The 12227-nt window shown below is 32.9% G+C and overlaps 1 protein-coding gene across 7 annotated transcripts in view; it reads right to left on the minus strand.

Annotated features, from left to right (window-relative positions):
* Window positions 1–12227, minus strand: part of LOC145674346 (uncharacterized) — a 51140-nt gene that overhangs the window by 13725 nt on the left and 25188 nt on the right. The window contains exons 3-4 of one of the 7 annotated variants that reach the window (XR_014128900.1): window positions 10435–10606; window positions 5712–6113 (exon numbers count right to left, since the gene is read on the minus strand). The exons of the other annotated variants lie outside the window; for them this stretch is intronic. The gene's annotated coding sequence lies outside the window, so the exon portion shown is untranslated. Of the gene's footprint in view, window positions 1–5711; window positions 6114–10434; window positions 10607–12227 lie in introns of those variants that run through there. 7 annotated transcript variants of the gene reach the window in all.

Consider the following 12227-nt stretch of genomic DNA (forward strand, 5'->3'; position numbering starts at 1 on the left):
AGACAATGTATCCTTGCAAATTTAAAAGTTAGGGAAAAAGAGGAAAGAAGAACTTCACTACGTAAATCAAAACTAATTATGGGATCGTGTCAGAAGCGAATTTATGAATTACTTGTGGTTCAAGCAAAGGGAATTTAGTAAAGACATAAGATACTTTATAAGCACTGGTAGGTACAAACTACTTATAAATGTCAGCTTTCTAGTATATAACATTTAAGATTCATTTAAATTTCTCTGTTGAGTATGCAATTGAATAATATCACTTTTTGTCTTCACTCAACAGTATACATATTTTCAAGAGTTATGTAAATACATTTAGTATACTTTGTGTGTAAAGAAACGCTTGTGATAATAGCTAAGAATCCAATTTCCATCTTAATACATAACAGCCCTATGTCGACGTTGTTAAATAACACATTTACTAAAGGGTTCTCGTTTAAGACTAAACATTAAAATAGCTCTACGACAGTTAACATTATGGAAAATGGCTCAAACGTTTTAATAACAGTTTCCTCATGGGTCCAAACTTGATGGTCATCAAATAGAAAGTATTCAGACTTGTAATATAAAAAAATAATTTTTGTCAAAAATAATAATTTTCATAAATAAAATAAATTGTTACGCAATATAGCGAATATTTTATTTTGATCCCTCAAATCAATACCACTCCGTGAAATTGAATCGACCATGAATGAGAAGTGACGTTTATCCCAAGTTAAACAAGAATAACATAAAAAATAAATAAATATATATAAATAAATAAATAAATAGGGTTAAAATTTTCCAATTTCAATTAAATGTAACATGTGGCTTGTTTAAAACAAGATATTTCCGCTATTATTATTATTATTATTATTATTATTATTATTATTATTATTATTATTATTATTATTATTATTATTATTATTAGTTTGAATTTATCGCATATTGAATATAAAGAACACCTTAAGTAAATATTCCCTAGAAATTATCAGATTATAATAAAACTTTCATATCTTGTTATTAATTCTTTTCATATAATACATCGCGAACTATTACATTGCCTGTAGTTGAAATGGCGTGCATTTACTTCCATTTAAAAATGTGTTCCATAAATGGGCGGTGTTATGCAACAACCAGTCAACCCACACAATAAAAAAAAAAAAAAAAATGAGTTAGCCCTGCTGAAGGGTTCGATCATATGTAAGGAACATCCTAAAGAATCCTGGTAACGCGTTTGCGATCGGTTTGCCATTTATGAAGGGAAAAGTCAACCCACATAGGGTAATATCTTAAGGGCTCGAGAAACCTGTAACTGCGATTTCTTCAAAACTAACTCGTTGTGGGTTGAATGGTTGTTGCGTAACACCGCCCAAATATTTCTCATAAACTTCCTACAATGTTTAAGAGCAATAGTGTCCATTTAGTTTAAAACACAATACTTTTACGTATTGTTTGAGACTGAAGTTAGTCAGAGACAAGAAGTTGAAGTCACCCATTTTTTTCTTTCTTTTCAGAAACATGTTTATCTTTGTATTTTCTACTATGTGTCAGATGTTCATGACGCATTTACTTTTAACTTAAGATTTATTTTTCGGATTTACTTTATCAAAAATAATTGCCTAATATCAATGAAGCATGGTGTTCCTTTCCGGGCGGGAGTTCGTGTGGTTTGGATTCCACATTAAGCTGTAGATCCACATCTAATACAGCCTCGCTGCTAAACGAGACGCTAAACCTAAAATCAAAACAAATGGTGTTCGTTTGCTTTGTCTGTTAATAATTAGCACTGCTTTTGATTGTTGAAGTTAGCCAAAGGTACAACTATAATAAACTTTCAAGTTACAAGTAAAACTATTTGCCTTGCATTTACTATGCAAAGCACCACCAGCACCAGCATAGGAAAGCATTCGAAGTTTTTCAATCTTACCAAATATTTACAGTTCAAAACGGTTAAGAAGAAAGTGTAAAAGAAGTGAGTTCACAAGAATTTTGAAATTTCATTTTGTAGAAAGTAAAGTGAAACTACCTGCTACGATAAATTTCGTAAAGAAATTATTCAATCATGATGCACGGTGGCTCAGTGGTAGAGTGTTTACCTTTGGTGTGTGGGATTCCTGGTTCAATCCCAGACCAAGTAACTTTGTGCTGGACAACATAATATCGATGTTTTTTTCGTTGTGCTCCCGTTTCCTCCTGCATCTTCATTCCATCAATTATTTAATCATCATTAACTTGTCTTATTCATCGTCTCTCTTAGCCTAAAGGGCATAATCGTGCGACGTTACACTGAAAAATTTAATTTGTCATATTTTGTGATGCAATATGCTCTGTGCATATTGTTTCAAGATTTTCAACTCCTCTCTGGTTTGGTGTTCAAATCATTCAATAATGATGGGGTGATTTTACTCTCTCCGATTAGAAAGAAAAACGGAAAAGATAAAAGTGTATGTTAACCTTAAATTTGGTAAAGGATATCTGTTTCTTATGGGGCACTGTATGTATTTTTTTTTCAAAGTTTGTCTTGTTGTTTCGGGTTGCAATTTGTCAAAAGTAAAAGAGTGAGTTCTTCGTTATTTCCAATAGTACGTTTAACGATAACTATTCTTAAAAAGAATCATGGAATGCTGCAAGCCTTTACCTTGAGACTTCCTAAGCAGGCCTATATCTTACGGCTAAACTCAATCAGGGCAAAAGAGTGAATTCACTCCATTTTGATAAACATGATCAATTATATTTTTTCTTGAAATTATTAATGATTAGTGAAGCATGATATATACTTCATTTGAGATTTCCCAATGAGCGTATTGCTTGATATTCACGTCACTCAAGGGATAAGACAATGCATTCATTGCGAACATTAAGAACTGTTTAAACGCAACTCTCGCTGGACAAGAATCGTAGCTGTATGAACTACTTCCATTGATTGAATTTGAAATTGTTCAAGCAGTGTTTCGCTCGCTTTTACTATGTAGAGCAGCATTAGTTCAAGTAATAGTAAGCAAGAGATCTTTTCCATTAGGCACTACGAGTACTTGATTTTTTTTTAAATCTACGATAACGTTCAAAAACGTTACTTCAGACAAATGAAACTTGGTATGTATCTTCTTTGATGTTTAGGAAATAAACATGTTTTGTTAAGATTGAAATCTCTTTAGAACAAAATACTAAACGCAGGTAAAATTAACCCGAAGCTGCAAGTTTACGTAACTGCGATCAAGAAAAACTTTTAAAATAAAAATCTTATTTTAAAAAGTACGAACCGACTTTCAAAATGGCACTAAAAGGGGAAAAAATAAAATAAAATAAGTCACTAAAATGCAAACGATGACAATAATAATAATAATAATAATAATAATAATAATAATAATAATAATAATAATAATAATAATAATAAAGAGCTTGAAAGCAGAAAATAATTTGTTATTATTAACTTTTTATTAAGTTGTGCCAAGCCGAATAATTACTACCTAATATAAAATATTTTTGAAGATAATTTAATGAGTCGTTACTACGACGGTGGATTGGAAAATTCGTGGCTTGACTAGAAAGAAACCAACTATTTTACGTTTTTATACACTAGCTGGATAGCCATATCTGTTGGTAGTCACTGTATGAAATTTCATTTCTCTATTGTTTCATGTGAGGAGTTTATAAAGTTATAAGTTGGCGGAACTGATGGAAATTTGTGACATGGAGAAAATCGAACATCGAGTTGTCATTAAATGCGCGTGTTCACATGTCCTTTGCATCCGTGGCAGAAATCCATTCATGTGGATTCGAACTGTTGCTGCACTCACCCTATTCGCCTGATCTAGCTCCCATGAACTTTTATTTCTTTAGAAAAATTAAAAGATTTTTTTAAGGGCTCAGTGATTTTCTTCGGGTACAGAGGTGAAAAGTGCTGTATTGGGATATTTTGCAGGCTAGAAGAATCTTTTTTTTAAAAAGTGATATAGAAGCGTTACCGGAGAGGTGTAGTAAATGTATCATGGTTGAGGAGAATTATGCACAAAAACAAAATATAACTTATCCAAGTATTTTCTAATTTTGTAGATCAGGCCACGAACCTTCCAATCCACCCTGGTGTGTTTGATTTGGCACTACTTCAAAAAATGTTTTTTTTTAATATATAGATAATAGTAATAAATAATTTCCTGCATTGAAGATCTTTATTAATCTTATTATCGTCTGCTTTTAGCACATTATTATTATTATTATTATTATTATTATTATTATTATTATTATTATTATTATTATTGTTATTATTATTATTGCTTTTAGTGGTTTTCAAAAGTCAATTCATATTTTAACCAAAGTTTTTTTTCTTTTTATTTTCTGCTTTTAGTGCATTTTGCTGTCTGACCATTTGTTTTTTCCAATTTTAAGCATCTCTGTCCCCATATTTGAATCTTTCTCCCTCTTCTCTGGCAGAATGTTGTCCGTTACAAATTCACATTGCTTGGAATCAAACGTCCGACTCTTGAAACGAAAATATAAGTCTCTACAAACGACCACCGTGGCTCTTTATAGGTTTGTTTTTGTTAGGGTGTTGATATTTAGGCGCACAAAACTTGAAATATAGATACAGAAACAGTCGATTTCGTTCAGGGAAATCGATCTTCAAGATGCTAATCGCAGTAGGGGACCAATCACACAAAATATGCATGATATTCCGGCAGAAGCTGAGCAATACTGGCATGTAAACACTCATGACATCACCAATCAGGGACGGACTGGCCAGAGCCGCTAGGCCACAATGGCGGCCTAGGACCTCTCGGATAAGAATTAATGAAAATAATAAAGAAAGAAAGAGAAACAGAGAAAAGCTAAAACAGAAGAAAGATAAATAATTCGGTAGATCACTGGTTACTATGCAGTTGGACAGTTGCAACTGGTTACTATATTGGGCAGTTGGGGCCTGGGGCCCTTTTTCATTATGTTAGGCAGTCTTTTATTATGTTGCGTAGTTGGGGCCCTTTTGTCGTTGAAGACTGGGGCCTGGTTTATAGCTGGGCACATATTTAACCAAAGGCTGATTGGTCCTTTATGGATGTTAACACATCTCGTAGGTCTATATTTGATAACAACAAAAACGAAAAAAAAATGCATTTTTAAAAATGTATTTAATTTCGCCTACACTCTAAAAAATTTCATGGGTAAATTTACAAAAAAACGGTGGCAATCTGTTTGCCAAGCCTCTATGTAAATCAGTTTACATTCCTAAAGTTGTAAAACAGAATACACATCTCGTTGTAAAGTATTTTACACTGAATGATGTAAAAATACACCGTGCAATATAATTTGTTTTACTCTGACACATGTAGTTTGTTTTACAACTTCAAAAGTGTAAACTGATTTACATAGAGGCTTGGCAAACAGATTGCCACCGCGTTCGTTCGTAATTTTACTAAAATGCGTGCATGTAAGTATACACGCATGTATGTAAATTTATAAATTGATCTAATATCTAAATACATAATATGTGTCACTATTATTATATGCTCCATCGAAGCGGATAACAAATATTCTGTACACTTGTGACCAAATTATCCAACGCATTATGGAAATATAACTAATACTTTCCATAATTAAATTTTACGAGAGAACATTTCCGTAAAATGTGAAACCACATTTACTGACACACAACAAAAATTCCTTCCATCCGTTCACGACGGAGCGCAAAGCCAAAATGTGTCGGTATTTGGTCTGTGATTTATACGCTTATAAAATTAAATGAACACCATCTTTATTAATTCAAAAATTATATACACACACAATATCATATATAAATTGCCGACATTTTCAATGCGAACTTCCACTTTCCTCAGAGGTTCTTTCTTAAAACATCAACAGCACATTTACACATCACATAAATAGCGAAGTATCAAAACAAAAATGATTCTCCCACTAATGCACAAATAACTAGATATTTTCAGCAATAAATGCTGCACTCTTCATTTTTCCGTCGGGTTTCTTTTCACTAAAGAAAGAAAGTAGTTTTATGAAACTTTGCTTCATATTAGAGTCTTCCTTTTATGAACATTATTACGACACAATCTTTTTGGCACACATTCAGTGATTATTTTACACAAGGCATAACTGGAATTCCTTCCGTATTGCTGCCTACGATTCTGTAAAATAAATAAAGAAAAAAATTAAAACTAAGTATTTTGATGCTAAGTGAAAGTTAAAATAATTAATAAACTAACTTAACTATGCCTTTCTAATTTGTACGTTAATTTTTTTTCTAATTCATGCAAGTTTAGTTTTGGTAAGTTATTGCAATGAAAATATAAATATGTGCGGAAATGCAGTTACGTGAAAATAAACCTTGTTGATCATTTAATACATAGACAGCATAGTTGAATCTGCTGACAGCTGACAACGGCTGTCCCATCTCTTGTTTAAGTTGCTTTTATGAAGATTGAGACTAGGAATTTTTTGTTTGCAGAAAAAAGGAAAAATGAAATGAAATTTTTGAGTTTTACGTCCCACGTTTATGACGGTTAGGCTAAAGGAGACGGTGATGATGAGTAATGAATGAAATGGTGGAATGAAGAAAGTGGGAGGAAACGGGAGAACCCCGAGAAAACCCACGCACACGGTGTTTGTCCACCACAAAGTTCACTTGGCGAGAGCAGGGTTTGAACCCGAGACCCCTAGCACCAGAGGTGAACGCTCTACCACTGAGCCACCGTGGCCCGCAGAAAAAAGGAATAAATAATTTAAAAAAAAAACCTATCTCTCAATGAATGAATTCATTCTGTATAGTACTTTAACATAATTTATCTTGCGATTGGACGCATAAAGATGTCGTAACAGGCCTGAATGTATCTGTTTTTAATTTTTTCTTCTTTTCAATGAAGCAAAAAATTGCACAACTTACTATATTAAAATCTTGAGGTGACAGGTGTGGGATAAGCAGAGAATTCCACTGGAAAGAATCGTCTAACATTTTCGTAGCTCACTTTTTGTGTCATACGGGGAGCATGGTGGCTCAGTGGTAAAGCGCTTACTTCTGGTGCGTGAGATTCATGGTTTGATCCCATGCCAAGGTAGTTCGTAGTGGATAATATCGTCTGTGGAATTTCTTGGGGTACTCCCGTTGCCTACTACATTCTCATTCCACCAATTCTTCCATTATTCACTTGTCTCAATCATCTGTCTCCCTTAGCCTAAAAGAGCATAATCATGGGACGTTAAACTGAAAGATTTTATTTCATTTTTTCTGCCGTCCTTTTATCTTCAGTTCTTATGATTTATATCCATTAGACGTTTTATCTGAATATACACTCATGTCCAAAATTATTGTCGCATGTCTATAAATATGTTGTTGTATAAATATAATTTGATAACGAATTCGCACGGTATTTCTTATAATGTTAGTATGTGTATTATCGGCAAAGAGATGTATGTGGCAAATTTCATGTCGAAAGAGCAGTAAATAAGAATAATAAAACGAAAATAAAATGTTCTTGTCCATTTAGCAACATTCTGTTTTACTCATAATTTTCGTATTTATAATTCTTTTCCTGTGAAATTTACCACAAATATACACTTTCCGATTATACACATAGTAGCAATATTAAAAATACCCTGCAAAATCATTATCAAATTATATTCTTATAAGAAGACAGTTATAGATATGCGGCAATCATTTTGGATATAGGTGTACATCACCATAGGTATTCTGCCATTATTGGCAGGTCACTTGTTGCAACTGAGAAGCTTCCATGTATCACGGTTTCCGCGACACAAGTAGCAAGAAAGAAAAAAAGTAAATACTCAGACTAGCTCAACGGTAGAACGCCCACCTCCGGTACTACGAGTACCTAATTCGTTTCCAGGCTATGTGAATTTTTAGTGCAACATTTATCTCATTTAGTCTAGAGAGCATATTCGTGGCACGTAAAAATAATCAAGAAACAATTCAACTGAACGTAATAAAATTAATACAAACCTTTTTGTATCGCTGAAGAAAATAACATTCAATATTACGGACATCTTATCATGTTTCCATTATTAAAGACCATAAAGGCTTATAATGTATTCGGCAAAAAAATCTTCACTGTTAAAACTTGATCATCAATACTTTTAAAGGAAATGTATTTTATTTTTAATCTTGCAACTTCTTTAGATAGTTCACCTTGTTTCTAGGGTCCTACCTTAAATATACATTCTCGTGGTTTGTTTTCTTTTTTAAATTAAGCTTAGTGTAAGTACATTTACATCTAAAAAGAATACACCTATTACAATTTTTAAATCTTGCATGCAAATGTAAGTATATTGACGAGTTCCTCACTTTCTTCAGTCTCCTACCTCATACACTATGAAATTCAAACTAGTACAATGTTACACAAAGCGTGAAAGAGTGCATCACTGGACCAGTACGAATCAGGAATTCTTTGGTGTGGGAGACCCGGTTCGATTCACGGTGGGAGCTTATGTGGTTCAGATTCCACTTTAAGTTGTAGGTCCACGTCTTATATAGCCTCGCTGCTGAAAGGGAAGCTTTCTAGAAATCAATCAAATGAAAACAAATCGAAGATTCGGGGTTCGAATCTCGGTCCAGTGATGCACTTTTTCACTGTTGAATCATTGAATTTACACCTATAGAGGAATTGTGTGTTAAAAATCGTTTGATTCCTCCATTCGTTAATGTAAAAGTACGATGTTGTCAAATCCTACGGAAGAAAGTGTGAAGAACAGGATAAAATATTTCTATTTATCTGCAAAAGATAAAATTTCTAATAATCTTTTTTTGTGTTAAGTGCATTTACATTAAGCATAATCCATAAAAAAGAGGGCCTCAGTAAACTCCCACCAATAATAAAATGGGCTACTTAAAAGCGATACCAAGCTAACGTTATTTAAAAGAACTGAAGATATTCATTAAAGACAAAGCCTTAAGACCTCTGCTGAATAAATTATAAGCATAAATGGTCCTTAATAATGGGAACTAGGAGTTATCAAAATATTGACTATTAGTTATCTCAGAAATATAAAAAAAGATGTACGAAGTTTATGGATAATATATATTCTGTTAACTCTGAGTAATTATAAACTGATTTTATTTCAACAAAGCTGATTACCCCTCATTACAATTTCCAAACTGTTTAATCAATCTGCTGATTCTAAGTATGTGTTACAAATAAAATTAGTCCATTACGTAAAATGTTAAAAATTATTATTCATAACTGTGTCATAATAGTTACGCCACACAATACTTTATATATACAGGATGAACTATTTATCTTGATACGCTATTTTAATTTTTAAACTAATAGCAAAACAACTGAAATTTTGTACCACGCAAACATCAACGAGGGACATCATTTTATATATAAAGTCAAAAAGCTAGTTATCCCCACCAAGGCTTCCTCATCTACTAAGCATTAATATGTATATATGTATGTGTAGTTAGAGAAGTATTGCAAAACAAAATAATTTATTTTATAAAATATCCCTACAAAAGTTTTACAAGCAAACTAAATTCCCTGACTTTTTCAGGATTTCCACGTCGGTGGGAATCTTGAAATTTGATTTTTTTCAAGAGCCTTTATTTCGAAAAAATGTTTATATAAATACCTCATACAATTGCATAGATACTTTCCAACAGATACGAACATCGTAATGTTTATAGGAATTTGATATCTCAAACCGTTCTGGAAACATGGTAAACACTTATAAAGTTCGGAATACTGCTTAAAATTACGTAATTCTTGTAATTACAGTATTCACAAATACGCCAATTTATTATGCAATGTATCAAACTTTACTATTTTCTCATATTTCTTGAATGGGTTGAGAAAACAAATTGAAGCATATATTCTGCTCTTTAAGCCAATTAACAATTATCTACGTAACTGGATGTGATATTTATCGAAACATTTTTCGAAATAAAGTCCTTTAAAAAAATGTCAAGTTTTGAATTTCTTGTAACTTCGTTCCTACTTGCTCGAAATACATCGTATGATGACAGTTGTATTCGATACAAAATTCCTTTGGATTACGTCGTTCGTGTCATCTTCGCTATCACTGTTGTGGAACCCTTCAAAATTCGGCTGTTTTTCGATCTTTGTGATATTCTCGCCTCCTGTTTGCAACACTGTGTAACAAGTGTGGTATTGTAAGTTTCCGTTTTACATGTAGATTCAAAATATGTAACAACCTGACGTAGTGCTATTTGAGAAATATAACTTTATGTTGTGTTCGCAACATTGTTAGTCTGGTAATATCACATAATATGTCACACAATGTCCCCCTGTCGATATTTGCATGGTACGAAGTTCCAGCTTTATGTACCTATTAGATTAAAAGATACAAGAGCATATAAAGATGAATAGGTCTAATATAACTTGGATCATGAAGCACTTTTGTAACTATAAACTAATAGGTAAAAATAGATTTGATAGAATGCATATTAATAATAAAAGTTAAAATTTTACTTACGTAAGTATCAAAATAGTAAAGCAGAAATTTGATATGCTACATTTCAATCACAACAATGATCTTCTTGACCACATATTTTTACGAATTTCTTCCATCGTAGGGAAAGGTACCACACTTTCTTCTCATTATTTCTCCCGAAAGGGTAACCCAACTGATGTGACCATAAATTCAGCTAAAGTGGACAAAAAAGATGTAAAAATTTTGAAAAAAAATAATAACTTCACAGTTAACAGTACTAGAAGATGAGTGTGAAGAAACAATATTTATCGTGTAGTTGGAAATAAATGCTGTATAATAACAAAATAAATATAATACTTTCTAAAATTAAAACACACGAGCCAAGCACTTAATTCTCCTATAAAAAGTAGTGAGCCTACTCCTATCATATGTTCACTATGAAAATATAATAAAACTCTTAGTGTATGTAGGCACTCTTTCGAGCTAAAAATGTTTACTGCTCAGTTTAAATTATCCAATGTTCTTTTTTTAAATTATCGTAGGATCCACGTAAAACCATCGCTATACCTACACATCAGAGTCGCGGTGGTTCAGTAGCAGAGCACTCACCTCTGATGCGTGGGGTCATTGGTTAGATCCCATCTCGCACCAAGTGGATTTTGAGGTGGAGAAACACGATGTACGTAATTTTTTCGGGGTGCTGCCGTTTACTCTAAATTTCTTCATTTCAAAAATTATTAATTTCATCAACACAATCTTCCTTAGCCTTGGTGTATAAACATGAAAATTAAAAAAAAAAAAAAAAAAAACTTCATTTCAACGAATATTTACTTTCTTTTCATCTTGTATATAACTTCGGGTTTGATCGAAGTTCATGTGGTCCGTATTCCAGTTAAACTGTAGGGCAAGATTCTCCATTAAAATTCTTCAAAATGTAGGTTTAACCCTTTTAAATTCTGGCTTTTTTGGGCGTTTTTCTTGAGTCTCAGATAAGCAGCGACAGTATCATCCCTATGTACTCTAGGATCATGGTTCACAGCTAGTTTTTTTTTTTTTTTTTTTTTTTTCAGAATGCAACAAGACTTTCAAACAGTACCACTTACATGTCCCTATGATGTAACGGAGGGGAAATATTTGAGGGAAAATCGGGATTTTTGAGGCTCTTAAAAATATGTTTGAAGCCTTCTGGGCCCCACAGGGGTCTACGCACAACTTTTTTTTTTTTTAAATACTACTTAGTCTACTAAACAACTGTACCAAATTTTGTTCTCATAGGTTAAATAGTAAGGGATGGATTTTTTTTTTTTACCTCTGTGGGAAAGCATCAAAAATGGACCCAAAATAGGCCTAAAAACACAAATGTAACTTAGCTCGTTCTCTTCAGAATAGACCTGCCTTTCCAAAGGTACTATTCAAATGTCAGAATTGCAGAAATCCCTCAGTTTTTCTTTAAGAAATCCCTTTTTTTAAATTTTGGAGTCGCCCCTGCGTTAACCTAGACATCAGAAAAATTCAGGAAAGTGCAGCGGGTATGCTGACTACGTGTACAAAATTCCAGGGTCCTATCTTGAGAAATAAGGGCGGTAAAAATATTTATCGATGTCCTACGCATATTCCTAGAATATTGCACATCTCTGCTTATACAAAGTCTCAGATAAAAATTTCCTGAGACATCCCTAATTAACCTAGGACCATGGTTCATAGCTCGTTCTGTGAAGAATGCAACACTCTTTCACATCGTATTTTTTAAATTTCCCCATCATGTACCAGAGGCGGGAAATTTTAGGGAAAAGGGAAATTTCCCTGAAAAAATCGCATTTCCCCCTCTTGTCGCC

The sequence above is a fragment of the Thermobia domestica genome, chromosome 17, assembly GCF_964235325.1.
Source record: "Thermobia domestica chromosome 17, izTheDome1.hap1.1, whole genome shotgun sequence".
Taxonomy (NCBI): Eukaryota; Metazoa; Arthropoda; class Insecta; order Zygentoma; family Lepismatidae; genus Thermobia; species Thermobia domestica.